The following is a 24,443-nucleotide window of genomic DNA, read 5'->3' on the forward strand; positions in this document are numbered from 1 at the left end:
CTTAAAACTTAATATTTTTCTCAATGAGTATCACTTGATCAGTAAATAACTGAATGTGAAAGTCATGTAGATTGAATTGCGTAACATTACAAATACTCTTAGAACTCGAACATGGTAACCACCCAGCAGAAAATAAAGTTTCTGTATTAATTATGGTTACTAATATGATTTTGTTATTATAGATGCTTATAAAAAGGAAAAAAAAGGGTAAAATATAAACTGAGTTTCTGGAAGGAAGTCATAGGGCGAGAGTATTATGTTCTCTTTCCTAGTAGTGTGGCTACTGGATATTGATAGTACAACTTAATATGAGCGATCTTTTTTTTCAACATGTTTTAGGAATTAACTTGAGTAGACTAACTGTTCTATTTGAGTTTATTTTATTCATGCAAATCAACTGAGAAAAATGGTTTTCCATAAGATGATAATTTAAGTAACTGTGACTTGGTTTGATCCAGCTACTTAGTACTGAATTGCTATTTTCATTCTTTAAATCATTTCTTTCATTTTTTTCAGGTAATAATATAATTACATCATTTACCCCCTTCTCTTTCTTCTTTCCAACTTTCCCATCTACCCTTCCTTGAGACAGACACCATTACAGAAAACTGAAAACAACCAAAATACATAGAGATGAAACTTAGTCCAAAGGATATGTATATAATACAACACACCCATCTAGAACCCTAATATCATTCCAGAATAGTGAGCAGAATGATTGTAAGAGCAAGAGGGTCAAAGTGTTTGCTGTGATATTATGTCTCCTAGGAATTCAGAATCACATTAAGTATCACCAACATGTATCCCTATAAATTAGTTGAAAAGGGACAAGAGTAAACATGTTAACATGAACAGGGTTAAGCCCAGAGACATTTATCCTACACAAATAACTACATAGGAATAAGAAGACTGAGAATGTTAGGAATAGTCTCTCCCAGGGAAGACCACACCAACAGGTACTTATTATTTTAATTTTAGTTAAGAAAACTATAGTTTAATTATAGGGAAGAAAACTCGCAAAAGTAAAATGTAATGTTAAAATTATTAATATTGAAAATTTTATGGATTAGGTATGAAGGATATTTTCATACATACATGTCAAAACTCAGGTATACTGCCAAACTAGTATTTGAACCTTTTTATGTGGATATAAATGTAATGAATTTATTATCTATCCTTTCAGAATACTACTATCAAATATAAATTTATATTTTTCCAACAACGGTCTTCACACACAGACACATGTATACAAATATATCCTTGTATAATGCTTTCCGCATGGAATGTTACAGAGTTCTTAATAACTCTATGTTAATAGATAGTTCCTTGGGACTCTGGATCTTACAGTAGAGAATGTTTTCTCCTTCTGATTTTCCACTAACTTTTTCCAACTCTCAACCAATAAATTTGGCATGGGAAATGATTCCAATATCCCAATAGAGAATACATCACCCAACCCCAGCTTGAGAACAAAAGGAAGACCCCCACTGTGACTAGCTTTGGCATGGTGGTCATAAGGCTCCTTTCAGTTCAAACAGAGTGTATAGCAGGAGTGCAGAGACACCCCCCTCCCTTTTATTTAGACTTCTGCCATCACTGGAGCCTGAAAGTGAAATAACTCAGAGGGTAGATTTGCTGAGAATGCTGGTAATTTTTGAAATCCTTATATCTGTATCTGGGTAAATTTGAACTGTGTACTCTGCTCTTGAATTCTTATTCAAGAACCAAATGAATTCTTATTCCTCCTTTACCTGATTTGAGAAGCTTTTAATCACATAGTTGAAGTGATGTTAAGTACAACATCTACAAATCAGGGTAGCCAAACTTGAGTTTTTTATGTCCCGATTTCTCTGCTGAAAAAGAAATCCATTTTTAGTATACATCAAGAGGAATAAGAAGAGAGCACAGTAAGGCCTGGGCCAGGCAGGAACTCGTGAGCAATCAGAACTAATCATGCCACCTGTCTTCTGTTGGGAAAGCTTTCCTTCTGTACATTTCAAATACCCTCTGTTCTCATGGATTTTAAGTGCTGAGCAAGATGACTCCTCAAATTCTACAAGCAAATCAAAACTATAAAATTTTCATGATCTTCGTTCAGCAAAGAAAATCTTACAAATGAATTACAGAAGTTTTCTTGCAGGGTAGTTGGGTTTGGAAGGAAGATTAGTAGTCCAATATTCCAAAAAAAGTTATTTTTCTTATCTGTTCTTATCATTTTTAATTAATACCTTACATAAAAAATATCTTTGTTAATATGTGTCATGTCCCTTCAAAGCACAGATTACCCCCACATGTTAAAGTGGTATTTCCCAGTTATAGCTCAATGATAATTTTGCAATAGGTTTTGGTCTTGGTTAGTTTAGAAAAGACTTTCTCAAGCACACAGCAAATTTTATAGCACTTAAAGGCATCAGTAGAGCATCATGGGACTCAAGAGAAAAAAAAAGGTAATCTCATGTATTCAAGAGACATACTGAACAGACTATTTTGTATTTATATTTTAAGGAACAACTTATATTTATTTTAATACTTTTTTATTTAATACCTTACTCTTCCTAGCCTTTCACACTCATAACAATTTATCTGAACTTCTCTTATGAAATTTATCATTTTCTGGTTTTATTATCTTTACATGTGGACAAGTCTTATCTTTTCTATAAGAACTTGGGCTCCTTGAGGGAAAGAATTTTGTTAATCCTTGTATCTCAAACATAACATTGCACAGTGGTTTATTGTACTGGGTGTCCCATAAATGTTGGAGTGGGAAAAATGCTTTTTAAAATGTGTTTTCACAAACAGGGCATACCTACATGGCAACTGAAAGATCTGTCTCCTGTAAGAAGAGATTGGATTACAATAACATAGTAAGAGTTGATCAATTCTGAACTTCAGAAATGTGTTTTTTTGTGTAAGTTTAAAAAAATCATTCCTATGGATTAACACATTATTACTTTAAATTAATAACAGAAGTAAAATTAGAGTTAGGTTCTAGAAAGAGTTGGAAAGTTTCTCTATTGTCCCCAGATCTTAGTATTATATGTGCCCATTGACTACATGGGATTTTGTTATTTTTCTTTTATTCATCTTATTCTGTTGGGATATTAGACAAAGGCATTATGGTAGGATTAGAATTTTTTCCAATAAAAGTGTCTTTAATGCTAGCACCTTTTAAGATGGTTTCCTTAAAAGGGCTTTTGTATATATGCTTAGTAGGTAAAGGAAATAAGAGAGGCAGGCAGCAGAAAGGTGTCAGTCCATCCTGGAAGTACTTTCTGGAGTGAGATTAAAAGATATCCTCCTGACAAAACAGATATTTCTGATAGAAGAATAGTCAAATACACAGTTTCCTTTGTTTCTGAAATGTGTAAAAACTTCAATGTTTTGGTTATCTTCAAAGTCACATTTTTCTTCTTGAAAATAATATGGTATTGTTTGTCATTTTTGTTTATTATTTTACTTTATCTTCAATGTATATTTAGTAGAATTATTAAAATAAGAAGAAAATGAGAGCCTAATAATGATACTTGGCAACAGTTACTGAAACTAATCATCTCTGACACAAAGACCACTTGATATGTTCCCCTTCATAAAAGTATGATGACATTATCTGTTCCTATGATAAAACATAAACACGACAGAAAGGATATTTATAATTATCCACATGAAATATTAATTCTATGTTTGGCATACAGATATATTTAAATCATTGTAACTAATAGCAAAGAACAGGAGAGTTACTTCTTCCACTACTTTGTGCAGGTACTATCTCTTTTTACAATTCAGTTATACAAGAAAATATTTGAAGCTTTTGTTGCTTCCTATAGAAACACATCTTTCAAGGCTTCATCTATGCTTGAATTCTCACCTTGTTTGATTTTTCCAAACTCTCCTCTCTAAAGAAGCATCTAAGTTATAGATAGGATTCATTCAGGCCTGTAGAGACAAGGTAGGAACTCTGTTCCTTAGTGTCATTTTCTTGAAGATTATTTGTTTCCTGGCCTTGTCCCTGGACCACGGGAAGTGAAGAGAGAATTCTGCTAAGAAAAAGAAAACTTTTATTTATTTATTTATTTATTTAGTTAGTTAGTTAGTTAGTTAGTTATTTTAGCAATTGAGAGGGGACCCAGAAAAGATCTTCCAAGAAGGAAAGAGTTTCTGTGCTTTTTATATGTTGCAGAACAAAGAAAGTAGTTTTACTTGGTGGGAGAGAGCCTTCACTAATCTTGACAAGACCCCAAATAAGTCTTGGCTCTTTATCCTTTCTCCCTTCTCATCCTCACAATAAATGGCCTAGGCAAGACTACTCTCCTTAAATAATGTAAATAATTCTCGGGGTTTTATTATTAGACAGTTTCAGTCGGGTGGAATGTCCTTGTCTGAGTCTTGACCCTTAATATCCTTGTCAGGATGCTGCCATAAATATTCCAATGCTTGCTCCCATAGAATGCTGTCATTCCAATGTCCTCACAGGATACCCCTGATACCTTGTGGGGCTGTGGGTGTAGGGGAAGAGGGGGAAGGGAGAGAACCTGCATCCGGCTCCAGCCAGAGTTCATGTGCTCTGGGCAGGCGGACACAGGAGGACTGCCAGATGCTTTCCACTCAGCCCTGGGTGGGCATCTGGCTATGTGAAGCCACTGACCCCACATGGCCGGGGATGGACAAGGGGCAGCCCCTGATGCCAGGTTCTCTGTCTCTGGATATGGCAGGGGAGCTGAGAACAGAATAGGGGTCCTGGATACGGGAAGAGGGCAGAGGGAGAGAGGTTCCCACACAGGTGAGAGTCCTTAGTCCGGCCCTTGATGAACAGAGACAGTCTGTGGTTTTAGAGATTTATTGTAGAAAGGCAGAGGGAAAGAGAAAAGGTAGAAAGAGAGAGAGACTGGCCATGGCCAAGAGGAGAGAAGGAAGAAAAGGAGAGAGAGAGAAGAAAGGCTAGAGAGTAAGAAAGCTTAAAGAGAGAGAGGGAGAGAGGTAAAAGCTTAGAGAGTAAGAGAGAGTAAGAGGGAGAATAAGGAAAGTAAAAGCTTAAGAGAGTGAGGAGGGGCCAAACAGCCCCTCTTACAGTGGGACTGTTACCTTGCTGTTGCTAGGTAACTGGGAGGAGTCTAGCCTGAAGGTCAGAAGCTTTGGACATTATGTATGTGACTACTAGTCACAAGCTTCTCTTGTCGGGGGGATGTGGGGGCAGTAACTTCAACAGGAGCCAGGGGTCCAGGAGACATTCGGGAAGGCCTTCCATCCCATGTAGGTGAAAATTATCACCACCAGGTCCGGGCTTCTACCTCTCAACTTGACTAGAGACCTGCCTGTCTGTGCATAGCCCATTGCCCCACAATACCTGTGTCAGTTATAGGGCACATTCTGGTGATTAGTTGTAGCCCCTTCTCTCTCTCTCTCTCTCTCTCTCTCTCTCTCTCTCTCTCTCTCTCTCTCTCTCTCTCTCTCTCTCTCATTTAAAGAGTCTATCCCCTCTCTTTATCCATTTTTCCATATAAATATCTACTAGTATGTTTTTAATCCTGTTAAGGTTGTTGTTCATCAGATGAAACAGTTGGCCCTAGTAATGTTCTTACACTCCTCCACATGACCATCTTACAGGCTTTCTTTGTTTCTTAAGTACAGTGCTCAGAATTAGAGTAATCTTTGTTTCTGGGTATCCTGGGTAACTCCTCCAAAGCTTTGGAAAGACTCACTATACTTTCTGGGCTGTCCTTTCAGGGAATATTACTTCTTCCTACTTTGGCTTGGTGAATCTATCTGATGGAAGATGGTCATGGACTCTAAGAGTGGAACTCTATGGTAACCAGGAAGTGAAGCATGTTCCTCTGTCTAAATACATTATGGCAAATATTTTTTTCTGTGTTTGGTACTATCTCAATTACTTCTGTGCATTAAACTAATGCTAAGAAGAGATTGACATTAGCTAGCATGTCCTCACACGGTGTAGATAAGAAAGTTCAAGAAGATACAATTATCAGGAGAGATGGAAAACCCACATTGTTTAATATTTTAAAACTTTCCCTAAAATAGGGAAAAAATGTCTGTGAGGTTATATGGAAGAAAATTAGCATAGAGTTGAAGTTTGAGGAAGAAATTAGCATAAATTAGCATAAAGTCCTCTGATTTTGCTGATCTCTTTGCCTTCAAGCAATTCTATAGAACTGTACTGGAAATCTCTTTCAAAATTTGAAACTTGCAACAAAGCCTTTCTTATTTCATATTTCTCCACAGACCTCGAAGTATACCCTGAATTATCTCTGGGGAGAAATCTTTGTTTTCCTGAACACAACTTTTCATCCATAAAATATATCCAATACCAATAAACGGTCATTCTGATTTTGCCTTTTGTTGTCTAAGTCATATATCTAAAATTCATTTAAATTTTTAAAATGAATTATTTCTTTCCAAATCAGTGGAATATGTCTAGTGCCCTTTTTTCCATTAAGAGAAATGCTAGAGGGGTGAGGTGGGAATACGAGGGGGAGCACCCTCTTAGAGGCAAAGGGGAGGGAGATTGTGTGGGGGTAGGGTTCATGGAAAGGAGACCAGGAAGGGGCGATAACATTTGAAATGTAATCAAATAAAATCATTGAATAAAAAAAGTTCTTTCGGACACTCGCCAGCTACCCACAACACCCGCCACAGGATCTTAAGACTTCTGGTGAGTGGAGCACAGCTTCTGCTCCAATCCAATTGCGTGGGACCTGAGACTGCATTAGTTAGGGAAGCAGAAACCAGCCTGAGTAGGACCACAGGACTCATCCGGCTGGATCAGCACTGGGGTAGCAGGAGCGCAGGGTTGCCTGACACCCACCAGCTACCCACGACCACCGCCGCAGGATTTTGGGACTGCTGGTGAGTGGAACACAGCTTCTGCTCCAATCCAATTGCACGGGACCTGAGACTGCATTAGTTAGGGAAGCAGAAACCGGCCTGAGTAGGGCCACAGGCCTCACCCGGCCGGATCAGCGCCAGGGTAGCAGGAGCGCAGGGTTGCCTGACACCCGCCAGCTACCCACGACCCCCGCCGCAGGATTTTGGGACTGCTGGTGAGTGGAACACAGCTTCTGCTCCAGTCCAATCACGCAGGACCTGAGACTGCTCTGGTTGGGAAGAGAGAAATCAGGCCTACATAGGGCCACAACCCTCTTCTGGTCAGAAAAGCACCAGGGCAGCTGGGGCGCAGGGTCGGCTGACACTCACCAGCTACCCACAACACCCACCACAGGATCTTAAGACTTCTGGAGAGTGGAACACAGCTTCTGCTCCAATCCAATTGCACGCGGGACCAGAGACTGCATTAGTTAGGGAAGCAGAAAAACGGCCTGAGTAGGACCACAGGCCTCTTCCGGCTGGACCAGCACCGGGGTACCGTCAGCTACCCACGACCCCCGCCGCAGGATTTAGAGACTGCTGGTGAGTGGAACACAGCTTCTGCTCCAATCTTTAAATAGTGACAACGATAACAACTAACCCCAGAGATTACCAGATGGCGAAAGGTAAACGTAATAATCTTACTAACAGAAACCAAGACCACTCACCATCATCAGAACCCAGCACCCCCACTTCGCCCAGTCAAGGGCACCCCAACACACCGGAAAAGCTAGACACGGATTTAAAAGCATATCTCCTGATGATGATAGAGGACTTCAAGAAGGACTTTAATAACACACTTAAAGAAATGCAGGAGAACACTGCTAAAAAGGCAGAAGACAATAAAGAGGAAGCACAAAAATCCCTTAAAGAATTGCAGGAGAACACTGCTAAAGAGTTACAAATCCTTAAAGAAAAACATGATAACATAATCAAACAGGTAGAAGTCCTTACAGAAAAACAGGAAAACACATCCAAACAGATGATGGAAATGAACAAAACCATACTAGACCTAAAAAGGGAAGTAGACACAATAAAGAAAACCCAAAATGAGGCAACACTGGAGATAGAAACCCTAGGAAAGAAATCTGGAACCATAGATACGAGCATCAGCAACAGAATACAAGAGATGGAAGAGAGAATCTCAGGTGCAGAAGATTCCATAGAGAACATCGGCACAACAATCAAGGAAAATGTAAAATTCAAAAAGATCCTAACTCAAAACATCCAAGAAATACAGGACATAATGAGAAGACCAAACCTACGGATAATAGGAGTGGATGAGAATGAAGATTTTCAACTCAAAGGACCAGCAAACATCTTCAACAAAATTATAGAAGAAAACTTCCCAAATCTAAAGAAAGAGATGCCCATGAACATACAAGAAGCCTACAGAACTCCAAATAGACTGGACCAGAAAAGAAATACCTCCCGACACATAATAATCAGAGCAACAAATGCTCTAAATAAAGATAGAATACTAAAAGCAGTAAGAGAAAAAGGCCAAGTAACATATAAAGGCAAGCCTATCAGAATTACACCAGATTTTCACCAGAGACTATGAAAGCCAGAAGATCCTGGACGGATGTTATACAGACACTAAAAGAACACAAATTCCAGCCCAGGCTACTATACCCAGCCAAACTCTCAATTAACATAGATGGAGAAACCAAAGTATTCCACGACAAAACCAAATTCACACATTATCTCTCCACGAATCCAGCCCTTCAAAGGATAATAACAGAAAAAAAACAATAAAAGGACAGGAACCACGCCCTAGAAACAACAAGAAGGTAATCCCTCAACAAACCTAAAAGAAGACAGCCACAAGAACAGAATGCCAACTTTAACAACAAAAATAACAGGAAACAACAATTACTTTTCCTTAATATCTCTTAATATCAATGGACTCAACTCCCCGATAAAAAGACATAGACTAACAAACTGGCTACACAAACAAGACCCAACATTTTGCTGCTTACAGGAAACTCATCTCAGAGAAAAGGATAGACACTACCTCAGAATGAAAGGCTGGAAAACAATTTTCCAAGCAAATGGTATGAAGAAACAAGCTGGAGTAGCCATTCTAATATCTGATAAGATTGACTTCCAACCCAAAGTCATTAAAAAAGACAGGGAGGGACACTTCATACTCATCAAAGGTAAAATCCTCCAAGAGGAACTATCAATCCTGAATATCTATGCTCCAAATACAAAGGCAGCCACATTCATTAAAGAAACTTTAGTAAAGCTCAAAGCACACATTGCACCTCATACAATAATAGTGGGAGACTTCAACACACCACTTTCACCAATGGACAGATCATGGAAACAGAAACTAAACAGGGACACAGTGAAACTAACAGAAATTATGAATCAAATGGATCTGGCAGATATCTACAGAACATTCTATCCTAAAACAAAAGGATATACCTTCTTCTCAGCACCTCATGGTACCTTCTCCAAAATTGACCACATAATTGGTCACAAAACAGGCCTCAACAGATATAAAAATATTGAAATTGTCCCATGCATCCTATCAGATCACCATGGACTAAGGCTGATCTTCAATAACAAAATAAATAATAGAAAGCCAACCTTCACGTGGAAACTGAACAACACTCTTCTCAATGATACCTTGGTCAAGGAAGGAATAAAGAAAGAAATTAAGGACTTTTTAGAGTTCAATGAAAATGAAGCCACAACATACCCAAACTTATGGGACGCAATGAAAGCATTTTTAAGAGGAAAACTCATAGCTCTGAGTGCCTCCAAAAGGAAACTAGAGAGAGCACACATTAGCAGCTTGACAACACACCTAAAAGCACTAGAACAAAAGGAAGCAAATTCACCCAAGAGGAGTAGACGGCAGGAAATAATCAAACTCAGGGGTGAAATCAACCAAGTGGAAACAAGAAAAACTATTCAAAGAATCAACCAATCAAGGAGCTGGTTCTTTGAGAAAATCAACAAGATAGATAAACCCTTAGCCAGACTCACTAGAGGGCACAGGGAAAGCATCCTAATTAACAAAATCAGAAATGAAAAAGGAGACATAACAACAGATCCTGAAGACATCCAAAACACCATCAGATCCTTCTACCAAAGGCTATACTCAACAAAACTGGAGAACCTGGATGAAATGGAGAAGTTCCTAGACAGATACCAGGTACCAAAGTTGAATCAAGATCAGGTTAATGATCTAAACAGCCCTATATCCCCCAAAGAAATAGAAGCAGTCATTAATAGTCTCCCAACTAAAAAAAGCCCAGGACCAGATGGGTTTAGTGCAGAGTTCTATCAGACCTTCAAAGAAGATCTAATCCCAGTTCTTCACAAACTATTCCACAAAATAGAAACAGAAGGTACTCTACCCAACTCATTCTATGAAGCCACAATTACTCTGATACCTAAACCACAAAAAGACCCAACAAAGATAGAAAACTTCAGACCAATATCCCTTATGAATATTGATGCAAAAATCCTCAATAAAGTTCTTGCTAACCGAATCCAAGAACACATCAAAACAATCTTCCATCCTGACCAAGTAGGTTTCATCCCAGGGATGCAGGGATGGTTCAATATACGGAAATCCATCAACGTAATCCAGTATATAAATAAACTCAAAGACAAAAACCACATGGTCATCTCCTTAGATGCGGAAAAAGCATTTGACAAGATCCAACACCCATTCATGATAAAAGTCTTGGAAAGATCAGGAATTCAAGGCCCATACCTAAACATGATAAAAGCAATCTACAGCAAACCAGTAGCCAACATCAAAGTAAATGGTGAGAAGCTTGAAGCAATCCCTCTAAAATCAGGGACTAGACAAGGCTGTCCACTTTCTCCATACCTATTCAACATTGTACTTGAAGTCCTAGCCAGAGCAATTCGACAACAAAAGGAGATCAAAGGGATACAAATTGGAAAAGATGAAGTCAAAATATCACTTTTTGCAGATGATATGATAGTATATATAAGTGACCCTAAAAATTCCACCAGAGAACTCCTAAGCCTGATAAACAGCTTCGGTGAAGTAGCTGGATATAAAATTAACTCAAACAAATCAATGGCCTTTCTCTACACAAAGAATAAACAGGCTGAGAAAGAAATTAGGGAAACAACACCCTTCTCAATAGTCACAAATAATATAAAATATCTTGGCGTGACTCTAACTAAGGAAGTGAAAGATCTGTATAATAAAAACTTCAAGTCTCTGAAGAAAGAAATTCTAGAAGATCTCAGAAGATGGAAAGATCTCCCATGCTCATGGATTGGCAGGATCAACATTGTAAAAATGGCTATCTTGCCAAAAGCAATCTACAGATTCAATGCAATCCCCATCAAAATTCCAAATCAATTCTTCAACGAATTAGAAAGTGCAATCTGCAAATTCATCTGGAATAACAAAAAACCTAGGATAGCAAAAACTCTTCTCAAGGATAAAAGAACCTCTGGTGGAATCACCATGCCGGACCTAAAGCTCTACTACAGAGCAATTGTGATAAAAACTGCATGGTACTGTTATAGTGACAGACAAATAGACCAATGGAATAGAATTGAAGACCCAGAAATGAACCCACACACCTATGGTCACTTGATCTTCGACAAGGGAGCTAAAAACATCCAGTGGAAGAAAGACAGCATTTTCAACAAATGGTGCTGGCACAACTGGTTGTTAACATGTAGAAGAATGCGAATCGATCCATTCCTATCTCCTTGTACTAAGGTCAAGTCTAAGTGGATCAAGGAACTTCACATAAAACCAGAGACACTGAAACTTATAGAGGAGAAAGTGGGGAAAAGCCTTGAAGATATGGGCACAGGGGAAAAATTCCTGAATAGAACAGTAATGGCTTGTGCTGTAAGATCGAGAATTGACAAGTGGGACCTCATGAAACTACAAAGCTTCTGCAAGGCTAAAGACACCATCAATAAGACAAAAAAACCACCAACAGATTGGGAAAGGATCTTTACGTATCCTAAATCAGATAAGGGACTAATATCCAATATATATAAAGAACTCAAGAAGGTGGACTCCAGAAAGTCAAATAACCCCATTAAAAAATGGGGCTCAGAACTGAACAAAGAATTCTCACCTGAGGAATACCGAATGGCAGAGAAGCACCTGAAAAAATGTTCAACATCCTTAATCATCAGGGAAATGCAAATCAAAACAACCCTGAGATTCCACCTCACACCAGTCAGAATGGCTAAGATCAAAAATTCAGGTGACAGCAGATGCTGGCGAGGATGTGGAGAAAGAGGAACACTCCTCCATTGTTGGTGGGATTGCAAGCTTGTACAACCACTCTGGAAATCAGTCTGGCGGTTCCTCAGAAAATTGGACATAGTACTACCGGAGGATCCAGCAATCCCTCTCCTGGGCATATATCCAGAAGATGTCCCAACCGGTAAAAAGGACACATGCTCCACTATGTTCATAGCAGCCCTATTTATAATAGCCAGAAGCTGGAAAGAACCCAGATGTCCCTCAACAGAGGAATGGATACAGAAATTATGGTACATTTACACAATGGAGTACTACTCAGCTATTAAAAAGAATGAATTTATGAAATTCCTAGCCAAATGGATGGACCTGGAGGGCATCATCTTGAGTGAAGTAACACAATCACAAAAGAACTCACACAATATGTATTCATTGATAAGTGGATATTAGCCCAAAACTTAGGATACCCAAGATATAAGATACAATTTTATAAACGCATGAAACTCAAGAAGAATGAAGACCAAAGTGTGGACACTGTGCACCTTCTTAGAATTGGGAACAAAACACCCAGGGAAGGAGTTACAGAGACAAAGTTCGTAGCTGTGATGAAAGGATGGACCATTTAGAGACTGCTGTATCCAGGGATCCGTCCCATAATCAGCTTCTAAACGCTGACACCATTGCATACACTAGTAAGATCTTGCTGAAAGGACCCAAATATAGCTGTCTCTTGTGAGACGATGCCGGGGCCTAGCAAACACAGGAGTGGATGTTCACAGTCAGCTATTGGATGTATCACAGGGCTCCCAATGGAGAAGCTAGAGAAAGTACCCAAGGAGCTAAAGGGATCTGCAACCCTATTGTTGGAACAACATGATGTACTAACCAGAACCCTGGAGCTCTTGTCTCTAGCTGCATATGTATTGAAAGATGGCCTAGTCAGCCATCAATGGAAAGAGAGGCCCATTGGACTTGCAAACTTTATATGCCCCAATATAGGGGAATGCCAGGGCCAAAAGAATGGGAATGGGTGGGTAGGGAAGTGGGGGGCGCTATGGGGGACTTTTGGGATAGTATTGGAAATGTAATTGAGGAAAATATGTAATAAAAATATTAAAAAAAAAAAAGAAAAAAAAACAAAAAAAAAAAAGTTCTTTCACTAAGAAATGGTCACTACATCTAGACTATGTCTAGATGTGTTTCTCGTACTATGAAATCCAGGAATTTCTTATATATTACATCATCTTATACCTCCTTCCTTACAAGAACCAAAATTTGTTCTCATATGGAGGACTATAAATAACTTGATAAACTCAAAATGTGTAAATTAATGAGCACTGACTTTTATTTCAAAATATATCAAACAGTTCAGAGCACACAAGTCTCCAGAGTGCTTTAAAAAAGCTCTACATGTACTGCCTCTAAAATGTTGACATGCATAAGCAATTCTTATGTCCTAGTCATTTTCTGCTTTTATGTCTACTCTTACAAAGTAGGATTCAGAAACATGTATCCTCTTTAACCCATGTTATGAGAGTACAGTAATGTGATACTAACTCTGCCACTCACATGTACATACCTGTGATGGTTTGTATATGCTCAGCCCAGGGAATGGCACTATTAAAGGGTGTGGCCCTGCTGGAGTAGTTGTGGCCTTGTCACTGTGTGTGTGAGCTTTAAGACCCTCATCCTAGCTGCCTGGAAGCCAGTATTCTGCTAGCAGCCTTCAGATGAAGATATAGAACTCTCAGCTCCTCCTGAACCATGCCTGCCTGGATACTGTCATGTTCCTGCCTTGATGATAATGGACTGAACCTCTGAATCTGTAAGCCAGTTCCAATTAAATGTTATCCTTATAAGAGTTGCCTTGGTTATGGTGTCTGTTCACAGCAGTAAATTCTAACTAAGACAGTACATGTATGAGCTCATGGGTTCTAGAGAAGGAGACACATATTTGTATCCATGAGTTCAGTCATATTAGAGTGGAGGAAATATTCTGCTTCTTGTAAACATGTTTAGCAGTGCTTCCAACATCCAGACATAATTATCAAGAAGACGTAGTAGTGAAGGGTGCCTTTTTCCCTTTAGAAGGCCCATTAAATGATATTAGAAACTATTGTTTATAATTGGGTGGCTCAAAACTGTTTTCACTGTTGAGAAACATAATTTATAAGTAACCTTTCAAAAATTCTTCTACTGATTAAACTAAGTGCTTGCAATGCTAAACAATTATAGTTACTTGATAACAAAACAATTACTTGTATAATATTACATTTATATACAAGATGAATTAATTTTCTTCATCTTTATTAACATGTTAATATTGTCATAGAGACTCAAAATATGCAATTGCTAGGCATTTGTTTTATATCCCAAGGGATATGGTTGCCCAATTTTACTGTTAATAAATTTTCACATGCATATACACTTTTAGCATTTTTAATTTTTGGTCAATAAAAGACATGAATATATCTGAGTACGTAACTTTAATATTCACCTTTATTTTAATAATATTATGTGTTAACTTCAGTTGATCTGCCTTATATAGTTACCCTAAGCACTAAGGATTATAGTCTATGAAGAATTACTGAGGATTTGGTATAATGAGTACCAGCAAGGAAAGGTACAAAATTACTAATAGCTGGTATCTACAGTTTCCTAGGGGCTGTCACAACCACAGCTCCTTCCAGAATGACACTGTATACAAGCTGGTAGGTTTTTCATTAAATCTTCATCAATTTCTATTCACTTCTCAATTCATTGCCCTTCCCATGGAATTATTTATTCCTAAGGCAACCAAAGAAAAATATTTATTTTGTTCCTGTAGGCCTTATTGATAGTAGTGAGAAGTGGTTTAAATATTTCAGAATGATATTATATTTCTCCTGTGGACCATATTAACAAAGCAAAATTCCTTTTGGGGAAAAGCAATCAGATAAATTGCTTATGTATGTACCTATGACTGTGTGTCTTTAGAGAATCCAAGAGTCAGCCAACAACCCATCCTCCTCTCGTTGTAACAAAAACCTGCTTTGCAGCATCAATAACTAATTACATCAAAGTTCTGCCTCAGCAGCATAGATTGATAGTTTCATTATAGCATTTAATTAGACTTGTTTTTAATTTATCAGGAAGAAATGGTGTAATTGGTGAAAGAACAGCTGTTTCAGGTCATAGGGAGAGAATATGATTGAGCAACAGAAGATGGCAAACTTCTTCAGGAGAGCCAACTTGCACGGATGTCTTTAGGAAGACATTCAGTAGATGAAAGTCAGCCAGCCATCTGTCACATTTCATCAAACCAACACAGTTGAATTTTATCAGCATTAACCTGTACAGGACATACATGGAAGAAGGAAAGCACCCCATAGCCAGGCTCCTTTCTAACTCAGTACAGTCTTTGCCTCATATCCCATCATCCCAGTTTCTAGGGACAAGAAATAGGCCTTTATCCCTGGAATTTAGCTCCCTTATGGATAGTGCATACTAGTTTTCATGTGTCACATAAAGTTGTAACAAGCATTACTATGTACTAAAAGGATAACAAGAGTTATACTCTTAGAATATCTAGCCTAGCATTAAGCTGATTTCCTTTTATGGATGGACCACTGTTGAATCATTTAAGGTTCTTCAGAAATATAAAACAAACATACACCCCACACACATACACACTTGAGCCTACAAGTTGGCTTCTGTATTTCATACTGAGAACAACAACTCCAATAATATTAAAGAATTGGATCATTCAGTTCAGGGGAGTGACATATTTGAAAGCTGAATGGTGTGCTGGCTAGTGCTTCCTCTGGAGATGACCCCAAGCAAATTTCTCCTCTCTGGCTTTCTGTCAGCTGTCTCCTGTCCTCCGGAACAGTTCTGTCAGATGTCCTTTGCTTTCTGCAATGTTGGTGGGCTTTCTCCTTCTCCAATTATATTGGGTATCAGATGTAAATGTCAGATGTAATTGTCATCTCAGAGGCTTACTGCTGAATAAACTCACCCTTTCTAGTTCTTTCTGAACTTTCTTGGTTTTATCTCCTCATAGGAAGGGCTTAGATGAGAGCTGTACCCAAGCTTTATGATATATGGCTTGGGCTGAGCTAAGAGAATTTCTTTTTGTTCTAACTCTCCCTAGACCTAGGCCTGGAAGCTTCTAGCCTCAATACAATCTTCCAGCCTCCATCTACTAACTTAGGCCTAGAACGTTATAGCCTCTGAGACTTATTACTGGATAAACTTACCCATTCTAGTTTTTGTCTGAGCTCAGGCTAGATAATTCAACTTAACTGTTCGGGCCCAAACTGAAGGATTCAACTGGATCTCCAGGCTGACTGATTCAAATTGCCTTCTCCTGGTTTCTGGCTGAATTGCTCTGCCTGGACTCAAATTAATTCTGGAAATATTTTCTAGTAGTCTGTTCCTTTCTCATTCTTTGGCTTATTCTGTCTTCGACTGTGTATAGCTTGCTGTCTCTGCAACCTGTCTCTGTAGAACTGTCCCAGTAAGTCACACACAAACACACACACACACACACACACACACACACACATACCACACCACCACCACCACCACCACCACCACCACTACCATCACCATCACCATCACCACCACCACCACCACCACCACCACCACCACCACCACCATCACCACCACCACCACACCATGACCAGCAGCCTTTTCTCCCTCCACATGTTTTAAGTAGACTCTCCTCCCTATGCTGATCTCATGAGAGTTGAGACCAGCACATTTTCAACTCATTCTGTCAAATCTTTCTCTGATTTGTCACATTGTCTGTCCCACAATTAGATGTTACTTTCAAACATGGTTGCCTCCTTTTACAAATAAACATTACCTTCAATGTTTGGGATTAAACATGTGTACTAAGGTTGTGTCTGTATTCCAGCCAGAGGGATTAAAGGTGTGTACTAAAGGCATGTTTGTTTTGCACCTAGATTTATGATATCTCTAAGACCATCCGCAAGTCACAAGAGACAAGAATTTCACTGATCTTGGTGAACTAAGAGACTTGCATTTAGCACATCTCATTATAATCCATCCATGTTCTAAGTCTGGGTTCTAAAAGCTAAACTAAAGACAAGTTTGAATAGTCTCAGCATTCAAATTTTTGAAGAGGCTGGATAATAGCTCAGTGGAAAAATTTTAGTGTGCCAATATGAGGATATGAGTTCCAATTCCCATAACTCATATAAAGACTAGGCTTAACATCACACACCTGTACCTCTAGCACTGAATGATGGAATAAAGGCAGGGTAGAAAAGAGGTGGGTGCCAAGCAGTATATTCAAAATATCAAGCTCCAGGTACAAAAAGAGACTGTTTCAAAATTAAGATGGAGAGAACTATGGAAGACACTTTATTAAGTGTCACTTGTCTATACACAGGCAAGTACACTCCTACTTCAAACTTGTTCATAAAACATATACCACACACAAACACACACACAGAGGTACTTACACACACACAGGTGCTCACACACTGATACATCCTCTAGAAATATTCCATAAAATGCATGTTCCTCTATTTAATTTACTTCCTTTTTGATTAATATGATACAAAATAAGTTGGTTAATCTTTATTTATCTTTTTTCTCTTTTATTGAAATACATATTTTATCCAATATATCCTGATTGCTATTTCACTTCCCTCTATCCCTCTCATTTGTCCTCACTTGCCTTCTCCTCTGGAGCAGCCTCCATTATGTCTCTTCTTAGAAGACAAACAATCACCTTGGGAAAAAAATAAAATAAAATATAATAAGATAAACCCAAACACAGCATAAAAGAAAAACAAACAAACAAACAAAATGAAAAGACACACTTATTCACTGTCTTAGTCAGGGTTTCTCTTCCTGGACAAAACATCAGGACCAAGAAGCAGTTGAGGAGGAAAGGGTTTATTCAGCTTACACTTCCATACTGCTGTTCATCACCAAGGAAGTCAGGACTGAAACTCAAAGTAGGTCAGGAAACAGGAGCTAATGCAGAGGCCATAGAGGGGTGTTACTTACTGGCTTGCTTCCCCTGGCTTGCTCATCGTGCTCTCTTATAGAACCAAGACTACCAGCCCAGAGATGGCACCACCCACAAGGGGACCTCCCCCCTTGATCACTAATTGAGAAAATGCCTTACAACTATATCTTGTTGAGGCCTTTCCTCAACTGAAGTTCCTTTCTCTGTAATAGCTCCAGCCTGTGTCAAGTTGACACACAAAACCAGTCAGTACATTCACATATTCAAGAATTCTGTAAAAACACAAAAGTGGAGCTATAATATGCATGCTAAGGCTCTGTAGGGTAAAACACAAATAAATGTTAAAATAGAACATAAGTTAAATTTGAGGGATGGAGTAAACCAACATGACATTATGAAACAAGGGATGCCAAAACAGTCCATTGAATTTGGCATCTACTGTTGCTTATGCAACCTACTATTAAGAGTACTTTATTTCCCCAGTAGTTTGTTCCCTTTAGGGAAGACTAAATTTTCATTTGCAAGTGATTATCAAATGGAGGAGTTTCTGGGTTAGGGGTGGGAGTATGTGTCTTCTTCCCCATTCAGCTCTATGGTGCAGACCATTGCCGGTTCTGTGCATGGTGCTTCAGTCTCTGTTACTTCATCAGTATATCAGTATTGCTATGTTTTAGAAGGCCTTGCTCTCTTGTTGTCCACTATCTCCTCTAACTTTTACTTTCTTTCTCCTTTCTCTTCAGTGGGGTTTCTTGAGCCTGGAGGAGAGGAATTTGATGGAGACATCTCATTTAGGGCCAAGTATTCTGAGTACTCTCACTCTCCATGTTGTCTGTCTGTAGTCTTTGTATTTGTTCCTGTTTTATATATATATAGTGGAAAAGACAGCATTTTCAACAAATGGTGCTGGCACAACTGGCAGTTATCATGTTGAAGAATGCGAATTGATCCATTCCTATCTCCTTGTACTAAGGTCAAATCTAAGTGGATTAAGGAACTCTACATAAAACCAGAGACACTGAAACTTATAGAGGAGAAAGTAGGGAAAAGCCTCGAAGATATGGGTACAGGGGGAAAATTCCTGGATAGAACAGCAATGGCTTGTGCTGTAAGATCAAGAGTTGATAAATGGGACCTCATAAAGTTGCAAAGCTTCTGCAAAGCAAAAGACACCATCAATAAGACAAAAAGACCACCAACCGATTGGGAAAGGATCTTTACCTATCCTAAATCAGATAGGGGACTAATATCCAATATATATAAAGAACTCAAGAAGGTGGAGTCCAGAAAATCAAATAACCCCATTAAAAAATGGGGCTCAGAACTGAATCTTTTTTAAATAGATATTTTCTTTATTTACATTTCAAATTTCAAATGTTACCCTGCTTTCCTGGTTTCCCTTCTGGAAACCCCCTCTCCCCTGCCCACTTCCTCTGCTCACCCAAACACCCACTCTGGCTTCCTGGCCTTGGCATTCCCCTACACTGGGACATTGAGTACCAAGGGCCTCTCCTCCCACTGATGACTGACAAGGCCATTCTCTGCTACATATGCAGCTGGAGCCATGGGTCCCTCCATGTGTACTTTTTGGTTGGTGGTTTAGTCCCTAGAAGTTTTGGGGGTACTGATTAGTTGATATTGTTGTTCCTCTTATGGGCTGCAAACGCTTTCAGTTCCTGGGGTCCTTTCTCTAGTTCCTCCATTGGGGATCATGTGCTCAGTCCAATGGTTGGCTCAAAGTGTCCACCTTTGCATTTGTCAGGTACTGGTAGAACCCCTCAGGAGACAGCCATATCAGTCTCCTGTCAGCAAGCACTTATTGGCATCCACAATAGTATCTGTGTTTGCTGACTGAATATGGGATGTATCCCCAGGTGAGGCTGTCTCTGGATGGCCTTTCCTTCAGTCTCTGATCCACATTTTGTCTCTGTAACTCCTTCCATGAGTATTTTGTTCCCCCTTCTAAGAAGGACTGAAGTATCTCCAATTTGGTCTTCCTTCATCTTGAGCTCCATGTGGTCTGCGAATTTTATCTTGAATATTCTGAGATTCTGGGCTAATATCCACTTACCAGTGAGTGCATACCAGGTGTGTTCTTTTTTGATTGGGTTACCTCACCCAGGATGATATTTTCTAGTTCCATCCATTTGCCTAAGAATTTCATAAATTCATTGTTTTTAATAGCTGAGTAGTACTCCATTGTGTAAATGTACCACAATTTCTGTATCCATTGCTCTGTTGAGGGGCATCTGGGTTCTTTCCAGCTTCTGGCTATTATAAATAGGGCTGCTATGAACATAGTGGAGCATGTGTCCTTGTTATATGTTGGAGCATCTTTTGAATATATGCCCACGAGTTGTATAGCTGAGTCCTCAGGTAATATTATGTCCAATTTTCAAGGAACCACCAGATTGATTCCAGAGTGGTTGTACTAACTTGCAATCCCACCAACAATGGAGGAGAGTGTTCCTCTTTCTCCCCATCCTCTCCAGCATCTGTTGTCACCTGCGTTTTTTATCTTAGCCATTCTGACTGGTGTGAGGTGGAATCTCAGGGTTGTTTTGATTTCCAATTCCCTTATGACTAAGGATGTTGAACATTTCTTTAGGTGCTTCTTGATAATTTGAGTTTCCTCAGTTCAGAATTCTTTTCCTAGCTCTGTATTCCATTTTTAATAGGGTTATTTGATTGCCTGGAGTCTAATTTCTTGAGTTCTTTGTATCTATTGGATATAAGCACTCTATTGGATGTAGGATTTGTAAAGATCTTTTCCCAATCTGTTGGTTGCCATTTTGTCCTTTGCCTTACAGAAGCTTTGCAATTTTAGGAGGTCCCATTTGTTAAGTCTTGATCATAGAGCATAAGCTATTGGACTGATGTTCTGGGCAGGAATTTTCCCCCTGTGCACATGTATTCGAGGCTCTTCCCCACTTTCTCTTCTATTAGTTTCACTGTATCTGGCTTTATGTGAAGGTTCTCAATACTCTTGGACTTAAGCTTTGTTAAGGAGATAAGAATGGATCAGTTTTGGCCTAGTCAGCCATCAATGGGAGGAGAGGCCCTTGGACTTGCGAAGACTATATGCCCCAATACAGGGGAATGGCAGGGCCAAGAAGCAGGAGTAAGTGGGTTGGGGAGCAGGACGGGGAGAGTGTATAGGGGACTTTCAGGATAGCATTTGAAATGTAAATGAAGAGAATATCTAAGAAAAAAAGAAAAAAGGAGTGTAAAGAAGAAATGCATATTCTACCAAAAAAAAAAAAAAAAAAAGAATGGATAAGTTTGTATTCTTCTACATGCTAACTGCCAGTTGAATCAACATCATTTGTTGAAAATGCTATCTTTTATCCCCACTGGATGGCTTTAGCTCTTTGTCAAAGATAAAGTGACCATAGGTGTGTGGGTTTGTTTCTGGACCTTCAATTATATTCCATTGATCTACCTGCCTCACTGTATCAATACCATGCAGTTTTTATCACAATTACTCTGTAGTACAGCTTAAGGTTAGGGATGGTGATTCCACCAGAAGGTCTTTTAGTGTTGAAAATAGTCTTCGGTATCCTATGCTTTTTAGTATTCCAGATGAATTATCAAATTGCTCTTTTTAACTCTATGAAGCATTGAGTTGGAATTTTTATGGTGATTGCATTGAATCTGTAGATTGCTTTCCTCAAGATGGCCATTTTTTAAATTTTTTACTAGATATTTTCTTCATTTACATTTCAAATGCTATCCCAAAAGTCCCCTATACTCTCCCCCAGCCCTGCTCCCCAACCTACACACTCCCGCTTCCTTGCTCTGACATTCCCCTGTACTGGGGCATATGATCTTCACAATACCAATGGCCTCTCCTCCCATTGATGGCCGAATAGGCCATCCTCTGCTACATATGCAACTAGAGACAAAGTTCTGTGGGGTACTGGTTAGTTCATATTGTCGATCCTCCTATAGGGTTGCCAACCCCTTTAGCTCCTTTCATACTTTCTCTAGCTTCTTATTTAGGGGCCCTGTGTTCCATCCAATAGATGACTGTGAGCATCTACTTCTGTATTTGCCAAACACTGTCTTAGCCTCAGAAGAGATAGCTATATCAGGGTCCTGTCAGCAAAATCTTGCTGGCATATGCAATATTGTCTATATTAATCCTGCCAATCCATCTTCTGAGATCTTTGATTTCTTTCTTCAGAGACTTGAAGTTAATGTCATACAGATCTTTCACTTGTTTAGTTAGAGTGACACCAAGGAATTTTATATTATTTGGGACAATTGTGAAGCATGTTGTTTCCCTAATTTCTGTCTCAGCCTGTTTATTCTTTGAGTAGAGGAAGGCCACTGATTTGTTTGAATTAATTTTATATCCAGCTACTTTGCTGAAGTTATTTATCAGATTTAGGAGTTCTCTGGTGAAATATTTTGGGTCACTTAAGTATACTATTATATCATCTGCAAATAGTGATATTTTTGACTTCTTTTCCAATATCAAACTTCAGCATTTGATCTCCTTTTGTTGTCTAATTGCTCTGGCTAGAACTTAAAGTACTATATTGAATAGGTAGGGAGAGAATGGGCAGCCTTGTCTAATCCCTGATTTTAGTAGGATTACTTCATGTTTCTCTCCATTTGGTTTGATGTTGGTGACTGGTTTTTTTGTATACTGTTTTTAATGTTTAGGCATGGGCTTTGAATTCCTGGTTTTTCCAAGGCTTTTATCATGAAGGGGTACTGGTTTTTGTCAAAAGCTTTCTCTTCATCCAATGAAATGATTATATGTTTTTTTTTCTTTGAGTTTGTTTACATAGTGGATTATGATAATGGATTTCTGGATATGGAACCATCCCTGCATCCCTGGGATGAAGCCTACTTGATCATAATGGATGATCATTTTGATGTGTTCTTGGATTCAGTTTGCGATAATTTTATTGAGTATTTTTGCATCAATATTCATGAGGGAAATTGGTCTGAAATTTTCTTTGTTGGGTCTTTGTGTGGTTAAGTATCAGAGTAATTGTGGTTTCATAAAATGAGTTGGGTAGAATTCCTTCTGTTTCTATTTTGTGGAATAGTTTGAGGAGTACTGGTATTAGGTCTTCTTTGAAGGTCTGATAGAATTCTGTACTAAACCCATCTGATTCTGAGCTTTTTTTTTTTTTTTTTTTTTTTTTGGTTGGGAGACATATTAATGACTGCTTCTATTTCTTTAAGGGATATGGGTCTGTTTAGATCATTTTTCTGATACCTGTTTAACTTTGGTACCTAGTATCTGCCTAGAAAATTGTCCATTTCATCCAGATTTTCCAGTTTTGTTGAATATAATCTTTTGTAGTGAGATCTGATTTTTTTGGATTTCCTCGGTTTCTGTTGTTATATCTCTCTTTTCATTTCTGATTTTGTTAATTTGGGTACTGCCTTACAATCTTACTATATGCTTATAAATTAAATGTACTCACTACTTTTCTTCAATTAGTTTCAGAGTACTAATTCTTCTTCAGTCCAAGTGTAACTGAGTTTTGTTCAGGGTAAAAGATCCAGATCTGGTTTTATTCTGCCACGGGTTTACATTCAGGTTTCCAACAACCTGGGTTTAGCAGGCTAACAATCTGCCTCTCTTCAATGTATATTTTTTGGTGTTTTTAATAAAATCCAGGTAACTGTAGACTTACATCTAGTTTATCTATATATGTTACATTGATCTATGTGTTTGTTGTTGTGCAGGTACAAAGCTGTGCTTACTTCTGTGTATCTGAAGTGTAACTTGAGATCTGATATTATATGTCCAAGTGTTCCTTTTTTGTCTAGGATTTCATTGACTATTCTTTGTATTTGTGCTTTCATACAAGTCTTTAGATTGTATTGTAATATCTATGAATTCCCAGAATGTACATTAGAATTTGCATTGAATTTGTAAATTGCTTTTGGTGGGATGGTCATTCTTGCTATAAAATAAATTTGTATCATTTATTTTAATCCATGTATGTGGAAGGCCTTTCTTTTTTATAGAGTATTCTTGAATTTCTTTTGTTGATGTCTTAGAGTTTTTGCTGTAGAGATCTTCATTTTCTTGGTTAAAAATATTCAGTAGTATTTTAATGTGTGTATCCACAAACATTCCATGTATAGAGAGGGTACTGTGAATGGGATTGTTTGAGTGCATTCATCATTGTACATAGGAAAGTACCTGTTTTCTATTAATACTTTATCCTATCGCTTTTCTGAAAGTCCTTATCAACTCTAAGAAATTTCCAAGTAGTCTTTAAGGTCTTTTGTGTATTGGATCATATAATATCTGCTAAGAAAGATAGTTGGAATTGTTATTTTCCTGTCTTTATCTATTTTAACTCCTCTCCTTGCCTT

This window comes from Mus caroli, unplaced genomic scaffold, assembly GCF_978045245.1.
Source record: "Mus caroli unplaced genomic scaffold, Mus_caroli_1 scaffold_2, whole genome shotgun sequence".
In the NCBI taxonomy this organism is placed as follows: Eukaryota; Metazoa; Chordata; class Mammalia; order Rodentia; family Muridae; genus Mus; species Mus caroli.